Source organism: Psittacula echo (assembly GCF_963264785.1).
Source record: "Psittacula echo genome assembly, chromosome: 2".
Classification (NCBI taxonomy): domain Eukaryota; kingdom Metazoa; phylum Chordata; class Aves; order Psittaciformes; family Psittacidae; genus Psittacula; species Psittacula echo.
Window position 1 is genome coordinate 132,867,889 of NC_137737.1, and position 25,264 is coordinate 132,893,152.

At 36.9% G+C, this 25,264-nt stretch overlaps 1 protein-coding gene across 1 annotated transcript in view; it reads left to right on the plus strand.

The window, feature by feature from the left end:
• RALYL (RALY RNA binding protein like) overlaps positions 1 to 25,264 on the plus strand; it is a gene marked incomplete at its 5' end in the record, with an annotated part of 181,874 nt that overhangs the window by 15,663 nt on the left and 140,947 nt on the right. The window lies entirely within an intron of this gene.

Genomic DNA, 25,264 nt, shown 5'->3' on the forward strand with positions numbered 1-25,264 from the left:
AAAAAGTATTTTTAACATGCAATTTTACAAACAGTAGAATGTTTGAAAATACGTAATTTTTACTTTCTTCACCCAATTCTAGGCTGTAGCTCCAGAGGGAATTTGTTTTACAGTGCAGGCACATCTCTGCCAATATCTTATGGCACAAAAACCCCAGTACATTTTTAATTTGCACAACGTTACACATATTTGCATAAAATATTGCCCAGTGGTACTAAGAGCACCAGTTTTTCCCTAAGCCCCAATTAATTAATCTGTGTCCCTCCAGAATTACAGCAATTTATTATTCATCCTTAGTATAGCAACATCAACTAATTATATGCCTCCCAGACCCACATCAATCGTTTTGTGCCCTTCAGACAACTTTGCACCTTTCCCAGCCCCACATCTGGCTGAAAACGCACCTTTTTCCATAGCTGAAGATGCCTCTCAGCAATTTTGCCAGTAGCCCACTAAGGTCTGAAGTTTTGGGGATGGTATGATAACACCTCAGCAGCCATACTGCAGCCTATCCGAGAACTGGAAGATGAAAGTAGCACAATACATTTTTTCTCGCCTTTCCTTTTCTCCCATCCCTTTCTGCGAATTGAATAGAATTGCTTCCACATTGCTGGTATTGACCCATATTCATTTGATTTTGGTGTTGTTTTGCTCCTGTTCCTTACACATTTGATCCAAAAGTTTGGGATCTGGTCATGCTGTGTACTGAAGGCGGTGTTAGAGTAGCCCATTGACTTCGTTCATACACAGAAAAGGCGAGAGAATTTTAACTTTTTAATTTAAACCTTCCCACATTTCATAGGCCCAGCTGCAGTCACACTTGGGAGTGAGAACTTCAGTCAGCTTCCAATGACCCAAACATTCAAATGACCATCCAGACATTGGTTCAGGCTTTTTAAGTATAGGGAATGAAAATGTGACAAGGGAATGAAAAGACATATGCAAAATATAAGTGGTGGCTGGAGAAAAATGGTGCATAAGGAACTCCTGACTATTTTGCATCAACCTCTTTATATAACTGCCTAGTTTGTTTGTTTGCTTGCTTATTTGTTTGTTTATTTATTTGTGGTCTATGTGAAACTACAACCTTTGTACTTGGAGGGAAACAGAAGTTCATGTCACATGTTCATCAGAATATTCTTGGACTAGATTACAAATTTTATCTGGCAATCAATCTTATTCTATGAAGTTTTCAGGAAAGCTGAGGCTTTACAATTATTTTCTTTTTTCCTTTACTGTCCTTTACTTTACAAAGGTCAAGCTTGTGGTTCCAAGAGAGGAGTTGAAGGGAACTGAAACTGTGGTTTCTTTCCTAGGACACCCCTTGGCTGAATAACATCAATACCCCAAGAAGCAGCACACAGACCTGATCAAAATATTTAGCATTTTAATCTGTCCTTTGTTTTTACTTAGTTTCTAGAACAACTTTAAATCCTTCTATACAGCATTCATTACTTGTACAGCATTTCTAGGCCCTTTTAAGTGCTCTCTACATCAATCATTGCTTCTGTTCATTAAATTTCAAATGTGCTTGCCATAAAGTAGTTATGGATTTTAAGTTTACAGGGGGAATACACCTACTTTTTTCCCTGTGACAGTCTTTATATGTTGAACTTTTATATCCATTTGTGTTTGTTATGACGCAAGAAGGATAAGCCTGGCAAGGGTCCTCTTGTGACTATAAACTCAGGCTTTAGAAAAAGTAGCTTAGCTAAGTCTTTTATTAACTGCCACCCACCACCATTGTATTGACCTTATGTCCCCAGGGCTGAATCAGCACTTTCAAAGCATTTCTCCATCCCTCACTAAAATACATATTTCTTCCACTGATCCTGATGCATCACAGCAGGGACAGGGCAGTGTTTGGCCATGACTTGCACAGCCAGAGCAGGTCATGGAGTTATTTTTAAAAAGCAGTGAAAGTATACATTAAAAAGTATCTAAAAGACTATTTGATGACAATGGGAGAGAACAGACTTTTTTCTGCATTAGCTTGATACTCTGCCTCTTCTTTAGCTCTATTTACTCTTTACATACTGTCATAAAAACAGAGACCTGAAATATATACCATGAAAATTCAGGTGTTCAGCTCCATTAATATTATGCAGCTCAGTAACTGATTTTGCTAAATTTGCACCTTTCACAGAAAATTGTTTTTTTTCATTTTCATAAAAATAATACTATTTTTTTTTTGATTCATCAAGTACAGTTCATGGTTTTGTTACTAGTTAGCATTCATTAAGAGCTGTATTAAGAATCTGTTTCCCCTTTTCTTTTGAGTGTAGTCTACTCCAGCATCAGTGGTGGTCATTCTTATTTCAAAAGTGAAAAATAACTTCAGTCATAGCTATCCTTGAATCTCAACAATATAAACTGATTTTTATATTTCCCCTAGATTCCCCTCCAGGAAACTTATTTCACTTAAGTGGGGGAGAGTTCTCTAGAGTACGTTTTTCCCTATAAACAATATTTAAATCTGGCTTGTTCAGTGTGTGGCTTCCAGATCACGTTCAATCCATGATGCTGAAATAGATGACTGACCAACTGAGACACAGTACAAAAAAAGAAAATATTTCTAGCTGAAGAGGCCTGCCATCTGTCTTGTAAGTTAGAAGCAGAGGAAGCCTTGCTGACTTCTGGAGACTACCTTGAGACTAGTGCTTTTTGTGGGAAGCCAGATATGGGTTGCAAGGAAAGCAATAAGAGACCAGATACAGTGTGGAGTGCTGCTGGCAGATCATACCTGAAAACTAGTCCTTTCCCTCCCATTGTGGCATCTTGGGGAAGCTGGAGGGAAGCCAGGAAGGCAGCAAGGTCTCAGGCAGTCTGGGAGGTGGTGAAGAGGTGAGAAGTGTGCAGGTAGCAGGGACATGAGGTGTGTGAGCTGGGGAGAATGGGCAGTCCTGCTTGGAGAAGAGTGGAGCAATGAGAAACTGGGGAAAATGGAAGCCTGGGGTGCTCAGAAAGATATGTGAATGCAGCTGGGGCAAAAGCACAGGGATCTCAAATCTTGGCTTCTTTCCAGAATGGGAAATAGAGAAAAGCAAAACTGTCTGCAAATAAGCTGCGGGATTTCGTGGATCACTGAGAGATAGCTGCAAAAGGAACCAGAGTTTATTGTTGAAAACAGGGCACGAAATTGCAAATATTGGATCTGTGATGAAAATGAGGGAGAAATAATTTGGAAACAGTATGCTTTAGAAAAGCTAATTGAAGAGCTGGCAGACACTAACTACATCTCAATAGTGTTGTTATCTGCCCTTCCTTGCTGAGTTTCAGGCAGTTGTGGAGATACAGGACAAGAGATGTAAAGCTGAATGATGATAGACAACTCTTAAACCCTTTCAGTCTAGGAATACTTTGCTCTCTGAGAGATATTAAGAATTCAGAAGCTTGCTAAGACTCATTCAAACACTTTCTGTCATATTAAAACATGATAACTTCTTCCAAAAACTCTCTGCTTTCACAGTCGAACCTGTCTTTCTTCTCTATTCCTTATAAAGTCCAGTGATACAGTTGAAGGAGATTACCACCAAAAATATATGTCCAGTGTCAGCTGAAGGAGATTACCACCAAAAATATATGTCCAGACATTTACTGCACTCAATGTTGCTCTCAAATTTCTCTAAATAATATTTCTCAGTTCAAGGTCTTATGAGAGATCAGCAAGTGAGTGAGGATGAACTTTTTTAACAGTGAACAGAAGGTTGATGTGGGCAAAAACGAAAGACTTAAAAATTCATAACCTTGAGATTTCATTCTCCACTGAACACATCCGCTTTGAGATGATAGAGACAGTTGGCAGACTCTCTGTTTTATTGAACTGCTGCTGCTTTGAGAGTTACTGTTGCTTTTGGACACTGAAATAGGCAGAGATCCAAAAAGCACTTATTTCCCACTGTGCTTGGAAGGGTGCTCTACCTTGTCACATTAGATTTAAACTTGTCCACAGCGATGTACACCTCTCTGACCTGCAGGCACGATTACATGCTGCACCTAGGGATGAAATCACCATGCAAAAAATAAATGTTCTAGATGGTGCAGAGTTCACGAAGAGCACATCACAGTGTGACTCTGCTCTCTCTGCATTCTCCTCACAAAGAGAGGAAGCTTTGTCCTCATCAGGGCCTTCTTTTAGCACCATTTTATTTTTTTAAGTAGCTGGATCCGTCTGTAAATGTTTGTCAGGGTGGAACCGCATCTCAGCTTCTCATACCAATCTTTGAGATGATGGTAGAGTCTGATTTCAGTTCAGTCTCACAGTGTTTACTGAAGCAACATAATGACTAGTTCAAGAGATGTGCATATGTTTAGGAGGCTGGTGCTTCAAAGATTGGCTGAGGAGCCTAGTTGGAGAGGAGGTCTGCATGGTAGTGTTTCTCTGACAGAAAAGAATGTAAATATCACTTCTTGGTGAGAGTATCCCGTTGAATTAGAGGATCATACTATTTTTTTGACATCATCTAGTTTAACTCCCCTCATCTAGAATACCTTCAAATAATTGCTTTTGTGCTAGGTGCTACAATTCTGGTTTATTGTTGATATTTATTATTTACTTGCAATTATGCTTAAAAATCTACTGTATATTAAATAAGTGGGATTTATTCCATTCTTATCAGTAAGTGAGGCTTTTTCTTTTCCTGAATCATAAAAAAAAAAAATGTGCAGGGTAGGCTGCAAAGTGGTTTTTGTGGTGCTTGAATTTTTGTAGTCACCTGTTTAAGAGTGTCAATGATATTTAGAGTCCTATTAATTATCTCTCTATGCCGTAATACAAGTAACGTAGTCATTATCTGTTCTTCCAATAGTGACAAATAATGTAGAAAATTAAACATGTTTTCTGAATATTTTGAACATCTCAGCTATTGCCTCTGGTTAAAGAATAGTCCAGAGTTTCCTTTAAAATTTAATATAAGTTCAGTTCTTGTTTGAAACACAGGAATCAAAGCAAAGGAATTTGTACTATTATTTGACTGGTGAATCATTTCAACTAGGAAAAAAATCCCTACAAAATCTACTACTTGCTCTAGAAAATGAATTTTCTCCTTTAAACTATAGCCAGAGCTGGTGTTTATTTTCTACATTTCAGTACATGTGGTTGCTTAAAAAAGATTTTTGTAATAGAAGGCATCTCTGGATTAATCATTCACATGATGATCAATCTTCCTTTTATGTCTGCAGAATCTGTGAATGTGTTTTAGCATTATCAAGTCAATCTCCCTGGCAAAATCACATTCGATTTCAGGAAGTTCAAGAACGAACCTGATTATGCCAAACACTCTGGGACATTGCATCACTTTAGCAGACAAATGAAAGAAACAAGAAGTGTTTAAAATCACACAGGAGCTATAATCTCTTTTGCACACCTTTGTGGTTTTTCTGCTTTGTAATAGTTACAAATTCTACCTCTTTAAGCTGGCAGTAAGGACAGTCATACAAAAACCAAAATATATATATCCTTGAAACTTCCCTGAACAATGTCTGGAGCCAGGAGCCAAGCTGCTGTGCACAGCCTTGACTTTCCTGTAATGTGAAATGATGCCACCATCAGATTGAGGTAATCTTGCAGGATGCAATTGCAGTTAAATAGAGAAATTTAACTTTTAAGAGTTATTCTGATGTGATTAGTCCAAAATAAGTCTAATCAGGCCATCCATAAGAGTAAAAATGAATATTTTCCAAGGTGATTCCTGGTGAGATACCTTAATGCACCTGCACTGCCAGCTGTGTCGTTTGGCTGTACTCTATTCAGATCTTTATTTAGATAGAAGCAGCTTTAGACTTTTTTCTTTCTTTGTGACCTTTATATCTCATTTGGCCTAAAAATTGACTACTGCTTAACATATTTCTTCTGTCCTAAAAGCTGTAACTCTGCAGGGCTCATATTTAAGAGGTGCTAAAGAGCTTTTTCCTGGGAAGCAGAAAAAAAGGGTCACCAATCAAGCTACTTAAAGGCTGGTTTTACTGTAGCAGTTGATTTGAAAATTTTCAAACATGTTAGTAGACAACTTGTTTGTGTGTTTATGGGGTTGAACAGGGAGAATTTACAGGTATAACTGTGTTTGTCTAGAGTACTACTATTTAATACAGCTTTTCAAACATCAGTTTACAGAATATGTATTTTTGCATTGCCACATGTTTACACAGAAGTGGTTTTCACCTGTGCAACAACCTTGCTTGAACAAAAAGGTAGTATATGCGGACTCAGTGTGCTTTATACTAAAATCTGTAATGGTTCTAATATCATGCTATTTTTTTAGGTTATACCTCCACACAATCATTGACCCAGAAGACACTGCAGAAAGCTTCCCCTGAGAACAGAAGTTAACATGAAAATGTTTTTTTTTGTGGGATTTTAAATTGCAAAATGCTGTCATTGAAGCTGAGGCTTTTCTGCAATGAAACATTCCACTTAGATCTAGACAGGTTCTCTGCTACCATCACCCCCCATTCTCTCTGAAGTAGGAGCCATACTCATTTTGGGGAAGAAAGAGTTATGATGCAAAGCAACAGAATCTTCTATTTAGGACACTGATCTGGATTGAAGTACCTGATCAGGATGGTACAATAGAGACCTGAATCTGGCTGTCTCAATTTTCAAGTGAATGCCCTAATTACAAGACTGCTAGCTTCTCTGCCTTTAGAATGACTCCTTTTCATTAGAGAAAATGTCTAATTCCCATTATGGATTTTGAAATGTAGGCTTTTTTTTTTTTTCAGTATTAAAATTGCAAGTTTTTTTCCAGTCAATGAAAAAACAAAACAGAAAGAAACACACCACAACCTCAAATATAACAGAAAAGTAGAGTACTTGGTTATCCTTTCTACCATGACATTTCAATATAATTCATCAGAAGGTTAAGAGCTGGTTTTGGTTTGTTTTGCCTTTTTTTGCATGTGTGTTTGTTTTATATTTCAATTAAGCATTTAAAACAAGGATGATTAAAATACTATCCTATTTTGAACTTGCATTTCTTGCAATAGATTAGTCAGCTTCTTGAGAATTTAGAGTATCACAAAAAGATAAAGAATGAAAAATGGAATTATATTTTACTGCAATTCTAGTAAACTACACTACTATTTTAACTTTATCTATTTGTTCTTGAGATCAAAATGCCTTTACCTTCTGTTACTTATGATAGAGTTCTGAAAGAGTGAGTTGCACCCTCACTGTTCCCTTGCCCTGATATGCCAGAACTTCCATGTTTAAAGATGCCTAATTTCTGAAACAAGAAAAAAAAAAAAAAAAAGGCAAAAAACAAAAAACACTTACAAATATGTATCTGCTAAGTTAATTAGTAAGTACAGAAATCTGGATGTTAAAGAAAATATTTGTTCAGGATTAGAATATTTCTGGACAGCAAATTACAGAACCAGATTGAGAACATATTAAGAGTGAAGAAATAAATTCTACTTTTCACATATTTTAAAGAGGAAAGGGTCCACTGCAATAACTTAGGCAGATCTTTAAATAATGCAGACTATAAGAGTTCCTAGAAAAAAATCCTGCCATAAAGCCTGACAGCTCTGATCAGCCACAGAGCCCATATTTTTTAAAAAACATTTATCTTCAATTAAAAATAAAACAAACTTGAGCTTAAACACTTAGTCATTGAAACAATAAGTTCTACAATGTTCTCTTCAAATAAAATGCGTTTCTTAAGCCTGAGTCTTGTGCACTGTCAACTTCCAGACGCTCGATCATGTTATGCTTTTGTTTGCAATGACCTCTTGTCATATTGTTATTTTCTTATCATTATGCAAGGTGGGAGAGACTCCATTCAGAAATTTAAGGTGAAGAAACCAAATGCTCTGCTACAGAAACTTTGTCTGGTTCAAGTGCACCTACTGACTTCTGTTTGGGTACCTCCAGTGCTATATTCTACACCTTATTCGTTCTTTATGAATGATTGAAATGAGTTTAAATGAGTTAGATAATAAAATAAATAGCATGAGATACACATCATTAGTTTTTCTGTTGAATTCAATAGGACCTGGTGATGAACTATTATATCAAGATGGCATCTATGTATTTGAGGATTTCATGTCTCCAGGCTGATTTGCATACTGATACTGAGACCCATGAGCACTTGTTTTTACACTAAGGGGCACTCTTGGAAAAAAAATCACCATCCTTTACTGATTTGTAATAACAAACTGCAGTAGTGGGACAGGAGAAAATCTTGCAAATGGGGTATTTTGCCGTAATCATAGAAGGTGAAAAACGTCTATATAGACAGTTACAGTAGCACCTCAAGACCACTGGAATTCCTATTTACATTTCTCCTGGAAAAGGATGAAAAATTCACCTGAGTCCAGAGGGATTTTTAAATACTCATGCCTTGTATTTGGATGATACTATGCTCTTTTAGCTCTCTAAAAAAATAGCTTATAAAGGCTTAGGGTAGAAATATTTTGCTACTTAATACTTAGTTATGCATTTGACTTTGGTGAGACCATCTTCTTACCTGCTTTTCAAACAGGGACTTTATCTGTTCCCATAGGGAACAATCCAAAGGGGACTGTTCTGTCTTCTTTATTCCACCCCAGTTGTTCATCCAGTATATAGTTTTTGATAATAACCTATTCAATATTCGTGACCAGTGATAGTACTATCAGTATAGAACTATACACAATCACAATTTAAAGTGAATTACTAATTTTAAGTAGAATTTGCTTACAAACCAGATGTTTAAGAGTCTTTTGTATATGGAGGAATTTATTTTTTTATGAGGCACAGAACTAAGTTCTGTGCTGAGAGTAATGTAGGCTAAAGACATGTTAATATTCCTTTGGCAGGTGAGGAGGGACAGCATTTCTTTCTGTCATTAATGTATAGGCATGTATGAGTCCATCCTATTACATGTTTTATAAAAAGAAACTGCAGCCCTGAGGGAAAGAAAATAAGTTCTGTTGGGGTACTAATAGCAATAGCTGTCACCAGGAAATTAGGCATTACTGGTCTCACTAGCTGTCTCAGTTTTGTCTCTTATTTCATCAATGAACAAGTTGCTTTCCATGTTTTCTTTGTTGTTAGATGCAGAGTGCAACATCGCTTAAAAAACCAAAACGCCTATCTCTTCCTTGTTATGAAATAAGTTGTGCTAAAATTCCTTCATATCATGTTACTGTTCTGTGTTCCTTAAGATGTCATATCTAAATGTGAAGATAACCAAATTACACAGGTATACAATGCATAAGTATTAGTATATGAATTGTCTGAGTGTGTATATATTACTTTCACAATTCTCTTGGTTCTTATTCCATTACTTCTATTGTAAACTTAGGTGGCTGGAGGTAAGACCCATGAAGAATAAATGTGTGAAAGCAAATAAAAAAAATGTCCCACCCAGAATCTGTTAGTATATAGGATATTCATTTAGATCATGTTTTAAGTTGTGTTAGTAATTTATTTTTGTTAAGATGCAATGGTAGGTTGGTAGAAATGAATACAGACAGGACTTTAACACACATAGAATTAATCAAAAGCTTCATATTTAACTTAATATTAACTAAATATTTTGCAATAAATGTTTTGGTACATCTTCAGTTGTATGTTGTTCCCACCTTCCTTCTGCACCCCAGAATAGCAGGACTGTATGATGGAAAACATATGCTAATGGTGCATCAGATGAGCATTATAGGTGGAATAGTTTTCTTAAATGTTTTTATACTTGCATGACTGCTGAGTTGTCTTTGTGAAAGTATTTCCCTGGCTGCTGCTCTTAGAACCTGATTAGCATTCCCTAGCACAAGTGCTTCTGCTTATATGGCATTTTAAACTAAGAACTTTGCTGATCTCTCTATATTTATGCAAAAAAAATATACTAAAGTTTAAAAAAGTAGAGATTAAATATTAGATAACATTTTAAGATAATGGCATTTTAATTGCAAAATCACTGAGCAACTATTATAAATTAAGTTACACATCACACATAACTGTAAAGTGAATTAATTTATCATGATTAATGTTATAGTGAAAACCACATGAATTAATGATGACTAGCCATCTACTTTACAATGTTTCCAAACTAAGGTAATATCATTGTGCCTATTAACTAAGTCTAAATTACACTGTAACTTCTAAAGAAGAGTAGACTCATTAAAAAGTGACTGAAAGCCAAATGAAATAGATATTAGATGTCTGACTAAATAAGCTGCAAATCAATTTGCTGAGAAGGGTCCCTTTAAAAACTCAGTTACTGCTTTCAGGCCTCATCAACAACATATGTATCATAGGTGTTCTTATAATCTGTTGCATTAAATATTTCACATGCACTATATTCCTGCAATAGAGCTGGATCAGTGTTTTTCTTTTTCTGACAAGAGGCAGTTCTGCTGCTCAGGTCATCTCACTGCTCCTGATATGGCCAGGGAACTTCTTGACTCTAACATCACTAAGTCTTTTCTTAAAAATCCTATAGCACTGCTCTGCTGTCTTCATGATAGCATAGTTTTACAGCATGTAGTATAAAACATGTAGTATAAAACATAAGGTGTCTTAGCACTGGGAAGTAATGGGGAAAGTATGCCCAACAGAGCAAAAGAGACTTTCTGGGTCAAACTTACAATACCTGACAACACAGGCTTTTACACAAATTGACATGTCCTATATTTTGGGTCAAGGGTGTAACAGCAAGCAAAGCTATGTCTGCCTCATCCAATTCCTCTGGTTAACTGAAACTCCTCCCTAAATATATTGAAACACAGGGTAAAATAGTCTTCTGCATTTCCTGATTTAGAAAAAACAAGTAAACAAATCAGCATCCTTTTAACTATCAGAAAGATTCATACAGTTGGAAGTATTTTTTCTGTAACACAACAGATTACCCATAGTTTGTCAGAATTGAGAAACTATTAATTAGTAAACTTTAAGCTGTTTTTCCAAATGCTGAACTGTTTCTTCTCAAGTCGCCCAGCAAGCTACATCTTCACCACTGGATTATGCTACAACAATTAGTTATAGTTATTAGCAAAATATAGAATCTAATGAGACAGTGTTAACTAGCCTAGGGATATCATAAGGTCAGAGAGCATAATAAAAGCTTGTCTAGTCACCCTTTCAGTCCTAAGGCAAGATCTGTAGTGCTGGATAATCCAGGATAGTTACTTTTACATCAGTCTAAGATAGTCTTAAACATCTTTAATGATTTGACAGTTAAGGGTGGGCATGCTGGTTATGCTGCTGTAGCCAGAAGACTATTGTGCTAGCAACTTACCAGTGAGTTCAGCTAACCCACTAGAGTCTGAACCCAAGTATAAGTATCTCAAATCATCATGCAGGTTTATTGGTTCTGTGCATATAACTAAGAAGCCTGCTGTCATGATTTAGGTCCAGTCAGTAACTCAGCATCATGCAGCCATTCATTCACTCTCTCAATCTTCCCCCCATCCCCAGCTGGGATGGGGAGAAGAATCAAAGGAATGTAAACTCCACAGATTGAGATAAGAAGTCCAAAAAACTGAAGTACAATATAAAACTACTATTACAACTACTAATAATAAGGGAAATAACAAGGGAAGATAATATAAAAAGGGAAAGGAAACAAACAAACAAGCAAACAAAACTAATAAGCAGCAGTGATGCACAATGCGATTTTCAGTGTTCACTGATACTCAGCCCAACCCAAGCAGCAATTGATCCCTTCCAGGTAATTCCCCCCAGTTTCTGTACTGGGCATGGTGTGCTGTGGTATGGAATACCCCTTTGGCTAGTTTGGGCCGGGTGTCCTGTCTCTGCTTCCTCCAGGCTTCTTGTGCCCCTTTTCACTGGCAGAGCATGAGACTGAAAAGTCCTTGATCAGGGTAAGTGCTACAACTAAAACATCAATGTATTATCAGCATTGTTCTCAGACTAAAGCCAAAACACAGCACTTCACCAGCTACTAGGAAGGACAAAAATAACTGCTACAGCTGAAACCAGCACAGTTGCTCAAATTTTTTTAATCTATCAAAAACAAACAAACAAAAAACCAAACAGATTGCAAAAATAGATTGAACTAGCATTCACTTGTTAAAATTAAATACATATTTGGTAGCCTAGGTGTAAACATTCCTTACCAACAGCTTTACCACAAGCTTCAGACTAGAATTCAACAGAAGACAATTACAGTTCTGATGCCAGGTATAAAATTATACATTTGTTCAGTACATAGGTTTATAACTTTCAGTATAAAAGATACTGGCAGATTCTAGTTCAAATCTCCACATCTGCAGGCTCTTAAGTTTTGGTCATTAATCAGTCTAAATGAGACTCATAGAAAACTGTAGACCAGTCCTTGAATGTTTCCGCTCTACAGATGCACTTTGTCTGAGAACATGTGAATAAAAACTCCTTTAAAATAAATCACATGAAATATTTTTAAGAAAAAAACATATTTGGATTAAATAAGGCTTTATACAGGAGCGCTTATCTTATTTGAGTGCAGCAGTTACTTGACGCACTTGTTTTTATGCTAGCAGGAGTTGTCCTTATTTGCTTGATAACAACAAAATCTTAAAAACAAGCTCTCCAGACATTTTTATTGTTAAGTATTTTCCAGACATTATTGAAACAGAGCACTTACACCAATTAGAACTAGATGAATACCTTGTCTTCAATATCTTCTGAGCTCTGTTGACCCTGAGTAGTCAGAAAAGCAAAGGGCAAAAACTGATTTCTGCCAACAGTCACTGCAAGCAAACGATTAGAACTTGCGGAAGCATAATCCAACACTTCTGTTTTCACTGTATCATTTTCTTCATTTTGCTTTCCTCTCTTCAAGCTGTAAATGGTTGCTACTGCTGCTTTTTCTCCATATCTACTCTCACAAATTTACAGTAAATTTTCAGTTTTGGAATGTTCAAAGGCCTGTGGAAATGATGTACAAATAGAAGGGACTTCCTGCTCAATTTAGATTGGAACACATGTAAATATCTACCAAAGATATATAGTATTTCTGAAGAAAAAAGAAAACTTGAACTTCTTTCCACAAGAGCCCATCATTCTTTATCACAGTGACAGTTTTTCTGTACTGTTCCAGGCACTAGCACCAGTCTATAATTAGTTACTTCCTTGCAGCTGCAGCAATGGATGTGCATTTTCAGTATGCAGATGTAGGCAGACGGCTCAGTCAATACCAGGCTCTTCCTTCTAGTGTTGGACTCTCCAGCATGAGGAAGGGCCACACTTGTCACACAGGTAAATAACAGAGAGAGCTGTCTACCATGATAGATACAGACTTGGACATCTGCTCCTTCTCATTTATCAGTCATGGGGACTGATAGGGAAATTTGTGACAGGCTAGAACAAGCTGATGATTGAGGGAGGTGAGAATAGGTTTTGCAGCCAGAAATATGCTGACTCTGTTTCAGCCAGAGAGGGAGATAGAGAAATAACACCAAATTCTTTAATAGATGCAGGAAAAGAAAACACAGGGATATCTTCAAATATTTCCAGTTCCAAGGTTGTTCAGCAACTTCTGATAGCTCCATTTGGATATAAGGGTGTTCCCCAAGGCAAATACCAGTGTTGTCTAGGGAGGAGAGAGTCAAAGTCACTTACAATTGACTTTCCTTACTTGCCAAAGTTTCTCATAGTTATTTTCTTACAGTGCATTGTGTAAAGCATGTTTATTTGGTGTACTTTAAAGGGAAGTATGTTGCAGTATAAACTCCTAGCAGTCCTCAGATAGCAAAGCCTCCTGAATTTAAAGACCTCAGTAGCCTGTGAGCGTTCTCCCATTTATGGACACATTCCCACCAGGGGTGGGAAGAATGTTGGTTTTTAACTTGGTTGACAACAGTACGCAGCCTGAAGTGCTACTTTTGTAGTACTAGCGCTGATACTTCTGAAGAAGTACATACAGAGAAATGGTCTGCCGCAAGGGTCTGAGACCTACAGATACTTAGGGTGCTGTGAAATTGTTTGTACAGCCTTGTTTATGGGTAAAAATTACATACATCTTTGTTTATGAAGCCAAGAACTTATTATTAGTACAATTGAATGGAAATCTCAACAGTATAATCATAGAATCCTTTTTCTTTTCACTTTGAGTCATTTTTATGTTCATTAAACCACTTCTAAATACTTCTACACTTTTGCTGTTTTTTCATTGATCTTCAACTCCATGTTACATCTAATGTACTACTGTCCTGGTTTAGCAGTAGCAGTCATTTTTTCTCCCTCTTAGTAGCTGGTGCAGTGCTGTGTTTTGACTTTCGGCCTGGGGATAATACTGATAAAGCCGATGTTTTCAGTTGCTGGTCAGAATGTTTACTCTGACCAAGGACTTTGTGAGTCTCATGCTCTGCCAGGGAGGAGGGGAAGCTGGGAGGAAGCAGGGACAGGACACCTGACCCAAACTAGCCAAAGAGGTATTCCATACCACAGCACGTCATGCCCAGGATGTGAACGGAGAGTTCCCGGAAGGGCTGGATCACTGTTGGGTGGGGGGCAAGGTACCAGTCTGTGAGGTGTTGTATTTTCTTCCCTTGTTATTTCCTTTATCATTATTATTATTGGTGGCAGCAGTAGTGATTTGTGTTATACCATAGTTACTGGACTGTTCTTATCTCAACCCGTGGGAGTTGCATTCTTTCGATTCTCCTCCCCGTCCCTCCAGGAGCGGGGGGAAGAAAAGGTGGGGGGGGGAAGTAGACTGGGTGGTTCTAATTTACGGCCTGGGCTTAAACCATGACAACTACATAGGGTGCATTTCAAACATATTAAACACTATTTCACTGTTCTCTTTTATCCCCCCAAAATCAGATTTGTCCAGCTTCAGATAAAACATTTCTTTATCTGAGCATTGGTGAGCCTATGCCCCATTTCTTATCATCCTATGTCTATACTCCTCTGCATAGCTTCCTATGTCCCCACTTCTTAAAGCCTCTCCTATCATATGAAGTCGGCATTTACCAATGCTGCATCGTTTCATTAGTCTTAGGTATCTCATCCTACACACAGTAACTATTTCATACTTAGAACTGTATAAAGCTGTAATAGTGCCATACAAATATAACAAAAGGGAAAAAAAATAAAAGATATAGCCATGTGTCAGGAATAAAACCTAATGTTAAAACTAGGCCAGGTGAAAACAAAGTGCAGACAGGTTGAAACAACTACAGAGAGTAAGCCAGACAGCCTCAGTTCTCAGGCCTTTTAAACTCAGTATCTTCTTTGTTAAGTTTTTATTACATATCATGTTGTATTTAGGAATATATAGAAATGCTACCTTTGCTTTTCTTTCTCTGTCAAGGAGGTTGTAATTTACTGTCCGCTTTCCTTTGTTACTGTCTAGAGTCAAAAAGACAAACACTACAATTGAAGGTTCAAAGAATGGGGTTTCATTCACTCTTTTATAAAATCTGCATTTGGAATAGAGGGAGAGATATATCCATGCTAGAACCAAAACTCTTTCAGAGCATGACTATGCACAAACCACAACATAAATATGTGCATGGACAAGAAATCTCAAAGTATTACTTAAGTTAAATAGCCTTTCTGTATGCTGATGCTCTAAAGGATTCTACTAAGAACTTAACTACGTACTCACTTTTCATCATAATAAGCTCCCTCTTGGCAGAGGTAGGAAGCTACCCTGCCCAAAATAACCTTAGGCCTGGAAGCTGCAGGAGGTTTTTTTTTGCCCAGAGAAGCAAACTCATTTGTGTATATTGCTGCTGGGCAAATGTTAAAATGAATCTAAGCTATGCACAGAAAGCTTCTCATAGGCACAAGTAACTGCATGGCCTATAAATGCACATAAAGTGCCAAACATAAAACTTATGTATTTATGAAACTTTAATGCAATATTTAAGGAAATGACAACCAATACCATTTTGCTAATGGCATTTGTATGGAGGTCTTATTTTGGTCAGCAAGAGGAAAAACACTTCCAGAATTTCAGAGGGATTTTCCATACCATGCTACTGTGCACCGGTGTCTCTTACCTCTGGCACAAAAATTTAGAAGACTTTAGAAAAGGATCTTTTTTTGCATATTGAATTTTTGCCTACATTAGGAAGCAATTTGTCAAAACAGAAATAGACCAGTAATCAAAGCAGTTGGCAATGTAATTCTTGCATTTTCCCTGTACAAGTTTCAGGGACTTACTGTAGCCAAAATATAGTCTGGCATTGACAACACATGATTGAAGCTGTCTGAAGTACCTCTCTTTGGTTCAGTCTCTGTCCTCATTAGGTACAAAAGAACATTTGGTGCATGCTTGGAGCAGAGCTCCTATTTTCACTTTCTCCAAAAAAGGCTGGTTATCATGAACAAGAAAGCAGTCTGTGAGCTGAGCCAGGACATGGTAAGTGGGGGCAATCAGGAGTTTCATTCTGAAACCATATCAACTGTACCAAATGTACCTGTAGCCAGAAATATTCTGCACTGTAGAAGATAAGAAAACATAAATTTTAAAGCGGAAACAAATGCTTGTTTTCACCATCCTAAGGTTTGGTCACTGGAACCTTTTTGTGAAGACAGAGCATTGAAGAAGGATGTTGGTGCTCCCCAAGCATCACCCTGTACTGTTGTAGAGCACTCAGGGTACCTCAACATTCAGTTCAAGAAAGCTTCACCTGCTGCAAGCTTACTGCTTCCTAATAGCTCATTTGTCAGAAAAGCTCATCCTCAGCTTATTAGCAGCCCATTTTTACGGTCATTATCCATGCTTCCATAACATCTGGCTAAGTGTTGTACTCCAGATTGTGGCTGTTCTGGGAAGTAGTTTTAGCGACTTGAAAAGGCTGTTTAAGTCATGTTTATAATCCTCTGTCTGCCTCTTATCAGTGGGGTGATTCTGGGGAAGCAGGCAGTCTCTCTTCTACCTTTTGTATGCCCTTAATAGACCCTGAACTACTCTGAGTAAGGACCATCATCTTATTTGTTCCTGTAGTCTAGCTAAGTGGGTAGTCAACCTCAGATGAAAATTGACTTTTGCAAGAATTACTCAGCATTATAGTTGTCCCTTTCTGAGCTATTGTCTCTGTGTAAGTGGTTTTGTGGTTGCTTAGATGGTCTGTAATGAACTGGAAAGGTTTTATTCATCAGTGTGTGTTCTTCATGCATGCCATGGTTAGCAAATAACATTTGCTTGTAAAAAATCTTCTGCATAAATAGGACTATGTCAAAGTTTAATTCCAGAAAAAAAGCTTTCCAGAATTCCTGGATATCAATTATACACCATTGATTTGGGTTTATCTTTTTAATGAAAATTATATAAAATGATTGTTTAAATTTTGAATATTTGTTTTTTTCATCCCAGGAAAAGAGTATCTTAATTTTCTGGATTCTATCAATATGGAGCTTTTCTTATTCTATTTACTATAATTTAACCTGACCTTTTTTTTTTCCCCTCTCATTTAAAGCCTTTTTTTTTTTTAGAAAAAAAAAAAAAAAGCAGATAGAGTATTCAGTTATGGAGATAGTAAAATACCCATCTGCTCATTAGGATTTCCAGACTGCCCAGTAATGCTTTGTCATTTCTCACCCATCCATTCTTGGAAACAGCATTTCTGCAAATCAGAGTACAACAGCAGAAATGTGGCTGAAGACACTTGACTCACAGAACATATCCCAGTGTACCAGGAAGATGCATCTGAAAAGTCCAAACACTAAACAACTCACTGCCAATTGAGACACTGATTGGCACAGCTAGCAGTGATTTTTGACCACCATTCTTCAGACAGCCACAAACTAGTTTTCTTCTCTTGATTCTATTACCTTCCTTGTCATCTTGCTTACTGAACTTTGGGCTGTACATAACAGGTGACAGGTGTTTTCCCAGGGGTGATACAAATGTCCTGCCTCAGCCATTTTCTGACAGTTTTCAGGTCGTCCAGTACCAAGCCAGTGATACAAAGGCTATAAAGACAAGTAGACAAACAGTTACACTTGCACAATTGCAGGCTTTCTGGAGGGAAAGAAACAGTCAATCGCAGGATTGCAGTTTGCCTGACACTACCTAACTATTTGCAAAGTGTATTCTGAGAGTTGAGACAAGGAATAGGGTTGACTGACAAAACCTAAAGAGAAAAGGGTAAATGTCAGACTCTGGCAGCTCTGTAAAAGCCTGGCAGATGAAGTGAAGTCTGGAATGCAGAATGGCAGGAGAATGGTGAGCGGCAGAAAGCAGGATGGTGGTAGTGCTACAAAGGGTTATTTAAAAAAAAAAAATATACTAGCTTTAATCAGTTCTGCTTTAAGCCACCTATTAAAATGACTTCTATTATTAATTGTTGAATTTTTTTAAAAGCAGTAAGAAAAAAGTAAGCTTTTGGGATTGCTGCAGAATGGAACCTATACAGTTGGTTCTCTCCTAGTGACCATTTTCAGCCTTTTTAAAGTAAGGAAAGGTGGTTTCACAAGCAGTTCAGTGTTAGAAGAAAAATGACTGTATGAGTGGGCCACATTTTATAGCAGTTTGCAGGAAAATGCACAAGGGATGTGACATATTCACAAGTCTTACAGCACAATCTCCCAAAGTATGCTAACATATCCAAATTGATGACATCTGCATAAATGAAGTATAAAGCATGTAGAAAATTGTCTAAACTGCCAAGCTCAAAGGATTGTGAACAGTGATACATAATCCAGCTGGTGCTTGGTTACTAGTGATATATCTCAGGAATCAATAGTATTCATGCTTCTATTTTTGACCCAAATGATGGAGTGCCCTCTTAGCAAGCTTACAGATGGCACTACACTGATGATCTGGGGTGGCTGATACACTGGAGGCCAAGGCTGCTATTGTGGTGAACCTGGACAGCATGGAAAGCAGGAACCTCATGAAGCTCAACAAAAGGGACAATGAAATCCTGTATCCTGTACATGTATATACTCACACTACAGTACAGGCCAGCTGGAGAAGCTTCCTGAGAAATGATCCGAAGGTCCTCATAACTAAATTGTGCTTTTGTGGCAAAGGCTGCTGGTGGCATATTGGCACACCAGGCTATATTAGGGAAAGTGTAGGCAGCAGGCAGAAAAAAAAAATGTTTTTTCCTTTCTATCTGTCATTTATGAGATGGCATTTGGAGTTGAGGAATCCCTGGTGCAAGAAAGATATTGATACACCAGGGAGTGCTTAGTGAAGGGCCACCAGGAAAGGTGTGGGCACATAGCATATATGACAGCAGACATGTACCTAGGAAATTGTCTTGTGGCAAGCCCTCTGCTTTCCTACTGCTTGTATTTGGTGGGTATTTGGGAAGGAGAAAAGAGTAAGGTTAATCTCTGGATACTTTCTCCTTATTACTTGGAGAAGTATAATGGCATCATGGATATTTAATTGACATGATCAACACTGAAATGGTAATCTGAAATAGTAATCTGTTTTCTCTTCATTTCAATAGAAAGACAAACACATCAGGGGACTGACTTCCCTCATGCGCTATATGCGCATTTTCAAACATTTTCATGTAATTTATAGAGCTATTCTTTAAGCTGCAAGAGTGTTCATACTAAACATCAGACTAAGAAAAAGACTAAAATTTAGAATAAGAATTTAACTCTTGTATGATTAATAATTTAGAGATTTGCCCCTAAGAGAATAAACCCTACTCACTAAAATAATTTCATGAACTTCAGAGACTAACTAGGAGCAGGAGAGGGTAGTATCAAACCTTGAGAAGATGGTATAATCCTACAATTTGAGGTAAGACACAATTTGAAAACCTTCAAATTGGTAGTCTGGTTTCTGGGGTAGAGGACATAATAATATAGTGTGAATACCTAATACTTGTTTCACTACTGAAGGTTTAGCCAAGAGTGAGGAACTCCACTGGTTTTCATTCCCCCAAAGAGGTTGCATTTGCAGTTGGAATTTAAAATTAATTTTCTGAGAAGACACAGGTTTACTCGTTAATTTTGTAAGATGTGCTTTTTTAGAAATTCAGCTTTGGTTTTAGCTTTTTCATTATTTCATTATGTACTAACTAAAACTCTTTAAACTCCCACAAAGCTTAAATTCTATATACAGAAAGTGAACTTTCCTTATTATGCTAAATACTATTCATGGCTGCATCTAACTAAAGATAGAAATGGTCTGAATTATTGTCTTGTACCTAATTTTTATATTACGGGTAGCATTGCTTATCTGAAGTTCAGGATTTTTTTGTTTAACCTAAAATTATGTATGTTTTTGAATGTGGCCCAAGTTCTATATAACATCCAGTATTTTGCATTGTAAACTGATGGAATAAAGAAGGAATTCCCAGCACTTAACCTATATGAAAAAATGTACAGAAGATAATGGAAGACCTTAAGAAAGATCATCAGTTATTAATTTAACAGCTCCAATTAGAAATAATACTGAATTATGAAACTGAGTATTCAGAGGCTCAAGCAGAAGATAAAAAGCTTGTGTTAGTAGTTATTAAATAACAGAGTTCTGAAGAAAATTTAAATGTTATATATATTAAAATTATAATTGAATTAAATATCTAATCTCAGCTGAGAATGGACAGTATGCATAGGTTAATGAATTATCTCAAACCATGGTAAAAGGTGAAATACATTTATTGTAATTGTCACTTATCTTGGGTCGAGTAGGAAACACTTCTATCTCACTAATATTAATAAATTGTTTTTTGAGCCATAATATTTAAATATTTTTCAGTTTCATGACCTGAAGTTCACAGAATAAAATTATCACTACACACATTTCTGCATATTTTACCTTCTTTTAGTTTGGTCAGAGTAATAGTTACTTTTCATTTATGATGAATATCAAGAAGATGGAGTATGTGGGGAAGATACAGGAGGAAGGTGACAGGATTCTGTAATGTTATTGACTTAGAAGGGCAAACTAATTTTTCCCTGACAGATAGATCTTTTAGCAGGCTTTAAATGATTACAAATATGCTGTTAGTATATCATTAATTAATGATTTATTTATTTAGGCTATAAAGAAGATAAATTGTGCATTTACCTGAATCAATCAGTAATACTTTAAGTCATTAAATGGTCTGAGTTAGAATTTTTTTTTTTTTGATCAATGTTTGTAACAAAATTTTTTAGGCATCTTCCAAACAAGAGTTTTTGATCTTAGTAAGACTTCCAGGTACATTATAACACTAGCAGAACATGAGCTAGGTCCGTCCTTACCCCAGTTTTAATTCCCTTAATGTTATTTCCCTCTTTCAACTCCTGGTCTTGTTTTTCAATACCTTGGTGATGCTGCTGTCTTCTGTCCCCCGTGCACAGGGACCAAAATAAGCAACTGTGCCTCAACTGTAGGTTTGTGAATCTGGAGTCCAGCCTTTCCTCACTGTCCTCAGGATTTTGCTGTCTTCATGTAGGATCCTGTAGTTTCACCTCATTTCAGTAATTCATACCTTACATTGTGCTGCCACCCTCACTATAATTATTTTTATGAGTTCAGAGCTGGCAGTTAGAAAAAGATATGCCAATTAATGCTCAGTATTCTAAAAAATTTATTCTAAGAAACACTAACTTATCTATATGTGTTATAAACATATTTCTTGCAAAAGGGAAAAAATACTGCTCTTCTAGTGAGCAGAAAACTCATGCAATGGAAGTAAATAATGGAATCATAGAATCATAGAATAGCTAGGGTTGGAAAGAACCTTACGATCATCTAATTCCAAGCCTCCTGCCATGGGCAGGGACACCTCTCAGTAGACTGTTGCACCCAAGGCCGTGTCCAGCCTGGCCTTGAATACTGCTGTTTGTGATTTTATATCATAAACTAGTGAAAAGACTTTGCTAAGAAAAGCTATCCTGAAATCAGATTCATTGGTAGTGATGCCTCTATAAAAAATTAGGGTTTGTACAATGCTTTGCCTTCGGATGCAGCATATTTTACAACAAAAGCTGCATCTCTGGTTTATATTGAAAAAAAAAAAAAGAGAAAACACACTTCCTGTTACTCCCCAATAAGTCAGTCTGCTTAGTAGAGCACCATCTCATCAGTATTATTTCAGTGTACCATCCTTCAGGCAACACGTGCTGAATTATTATACAGATGTTTCACCTCTTAAGCCTCGATTTGAAGGATAAAGGGCCTTTGCTGTATCCTCTAAAATATCAGGGTAAAGTAACATCCTTATTTACAGATGTTTCAGTTCAAATTAAAAAAAAAAAAAACAAACCAAACATGAAAGAGTTGATGTTTTGTTATTTTATTTCTTATTTCATTAGTTGGTTGGTTGATTGATTGGGGGTTTTTTGTTTGGTTGGTTGGGGTTTTTGTTTAGTTTTTTGGTTGTTTTTTTGTTGGTTTTTTTTTGTTGTTTTGTTTTGTTTGGAGGGGTGGATTTTGTTTGTTTGCTTGGTTTTGTTTGGGTTTTAGTAAGAATATATCCAGTCATTTGTTCTTATAAGGAAAAGGGAGAATAAACAATGAAATTCTGATGACCTGCTAAGACTATAGATCATAATGCTAAGTAAAATATAAAATTTTGCAAAATTGTATAAATTGACCACCACTATTACAAGGTCAATGAGAAGAAGAAGAAGTGTATAAAGATGTAACACTGCTGTTCTTGTTTTCAGAATGACACAATCTAGTACAATATCAGGGTAGAAGGAGTGTTTAAATGATGTAATTCCCAGACTGTAAGAAATGTGTTATACAGAATACATGCTAATTTTGAAAGTTAAGGGGATGTGTAGAGCAGCTTTTCCTTGCAACACAGACAAACCAGTTGCTGAACATAATCCAGAACAAATTACTAGTTAAAATGTTCAACCTTAAGGTATTTTGTCTGTTCTTGAGGTGTTGGTATTTTTTGTTGTTGTTGTTGCTTGTTTGGAGGGTTTTTTGGTTGGTTGTTTTTTTCCCAAAAAGGAGAGGTTACCCTTTCTAAGAAAAAGACATAGTATTAAATATTATGTCTTCCCTACATGGAGAGCAAACCACACATAAGCCTTCAGCAAGAGACCCTGCAAACCATTGTAGAAAATCTGAATCATAAACACAGTAATTGCAGAAAAAGGATAGGGGAACGACAGCTCTGCAATGTCACTATCCTGATAGTGATACATAGACATGATACCTGGGAAAGCATAAAAATAGTCTATTTTTGCAGTCCTCTTGGTTTTTACTGTCTACTTTTTTTCATCTTGTCCAGACATTAGCAGATCAATAGTGTTGGTGAGAGATAAGAAGGGATCTGGACACAGGTAAGTGTCCAAGGTCACAGGCCCAGGTGTGCAGAACCTCAGCTGAGCTGCAGGATGCAGGACCAGCTGACCATTTTACAGGCATGCTAGCCGTCCACCACAATCTTCACAGAGTATGCAGTGCCAATGAATAATCCTATGATATCAAAGCCATTCATTGCACACATGCAGGGACTAAGTGCTCAGGGATGAAAAGAGCCATCTCAACCCCATCTCTGGAACAGGCATATCCCTGCCTAGCCTTTTAAGAGAAGGCTTCAGTCTCTCCCCATCTGGAGGACTCTGAGTAATAACTTTTCAAATGGTTGGCTGTATGTAGCTGTATTGCCACTGGGTGGCAATGGATAAAATGGTCTTAAGCATACTATTTTCCAGTCTCTTCAGCATGTTGTCTGACAGAAGCAACAGGGGATGTGAGGCAGATATTTTTCTGAGGCCACAACTGACAGTTTCGAAAGTTGTATTCATACTGAATTGAAAGAATTTGAAGGTGTTCTTGTAGAACATATACATTTGGGAATATATTTGTGTCAAAATATCATTTCAAGTAGATCTTGCTTTAGTGAGGGAACACAGGCCTTTGAGAATGCTCTGTCACATGGGAGCCTCACCAGCCCCTTGCTCCCTTGTAACTGCAAGTCTCTAACTATCACAAGAAATGGGTGCTCTAGAAAATGCCACAGTGAAGTTTACGCTATCAATCAGTGGCAAAATGTCCAACTTTTTAAAAAGCAGGGCTCAAACTCTTGTAGGAGAGACTACTATTTCCCTCTTAGAATGACAGAAGTCATGAAGAAGTCCTTGGAGAAAAGGAGAGTCTATAAACCTTAAAAATAGAGAATCTTGAAGGTTAAATGGGAGGTCTGCAGTAATCTTCAGTAAAATTGGTCTATACAACTCTTGTTATTTCCACAAAACAAAATCACTTTGATCGTGCATATCAGGTGCTGCTGAGTTTGAATTAAAAAAAAAAAAAATAGGAGGAAGAAAAGAGGGGAAATGAATAATTGATCAACAGCCATGTTTACATCTAATTTACAGTGATAATTTGTTTCCTCTTCATTTTGTCTTGATACATCTTGAAGTGCCATGCTAGGTAAAATGGGAAGAAACCAGCATGAATATCCTCACTTCTTTCTCCAAAGATGAAGGTCTGCTAAGCTATGGATCATGTTTTTGTCTGTCATAAGAGGCATTTCCTCATGACTAGATCATTTGTCTCTGGGACTCCTTTATTGGACCTCAAAGATGTGACAAATGTGAAAGACAGATCTCCAGTTTTTTTACCTTCTTGTTTTCTTGCCTGTTTCTGAACTACATGAAAATCATTGTGTTCCTTAGGTGACAGGCTCTATAAAATCATCCTCCTCTTCCTTCCATTCTTCAGAATGAAGCATGCATTATCTATAGCCCTTCCCTGATCTGAGGGATAGTGGCTGGCTCTCACAAGCTGCAGACTTCACTTCACTGGCTCCATACAGTCTTTGCATCTGTTCATTACATTGCTATAGGTGGTAGAAACAAGCAGGAAAAGTAAGGTGATAAGGAAATGTAACATCTCCCCTACCTGATGACAGGATTTTTTTAATTTTTAATAAATGTAAATATGTAGGGTCTTAATAACATGGAACATTTTAATGAACCTACTCATAGCAAAGATGATGTTCTGCATCTGACAAAATAATTTTGCATTTGACAAAATAATTATATTTATGGAACTGCTATCCAACTGTACTAGGAAAATGCCAACAGAAAAAAAAAAAAAGCTTTATGCTGGATTGTTATTGAAATCATGTCTATTTTGATAAGAGAGGGTCCAGTGGCCCTTCTGTGTTAATGTTACATGGTATGTTTATAATGTGAGTGTTAAAGGGATTAAAACAACCATGCATGCATGCTGTGTTTCATAAAATACTAAAAAGCCACATATTTGCATATTATACAGCTGGTTGCAAAGCCATCAATCATCATATTATCTGTACATTGAGGATGATGAATGGTTTTCATTCTAATGAGAGAATCTAATCAAATGAAGAAATGAAGAGGGCATGCAGCATAAAAGCTTTGGCTCCAAAAGCTATAGATTATTATTAGTATTATACATTTTTCTCTGATTTGGAAACTTCTGCT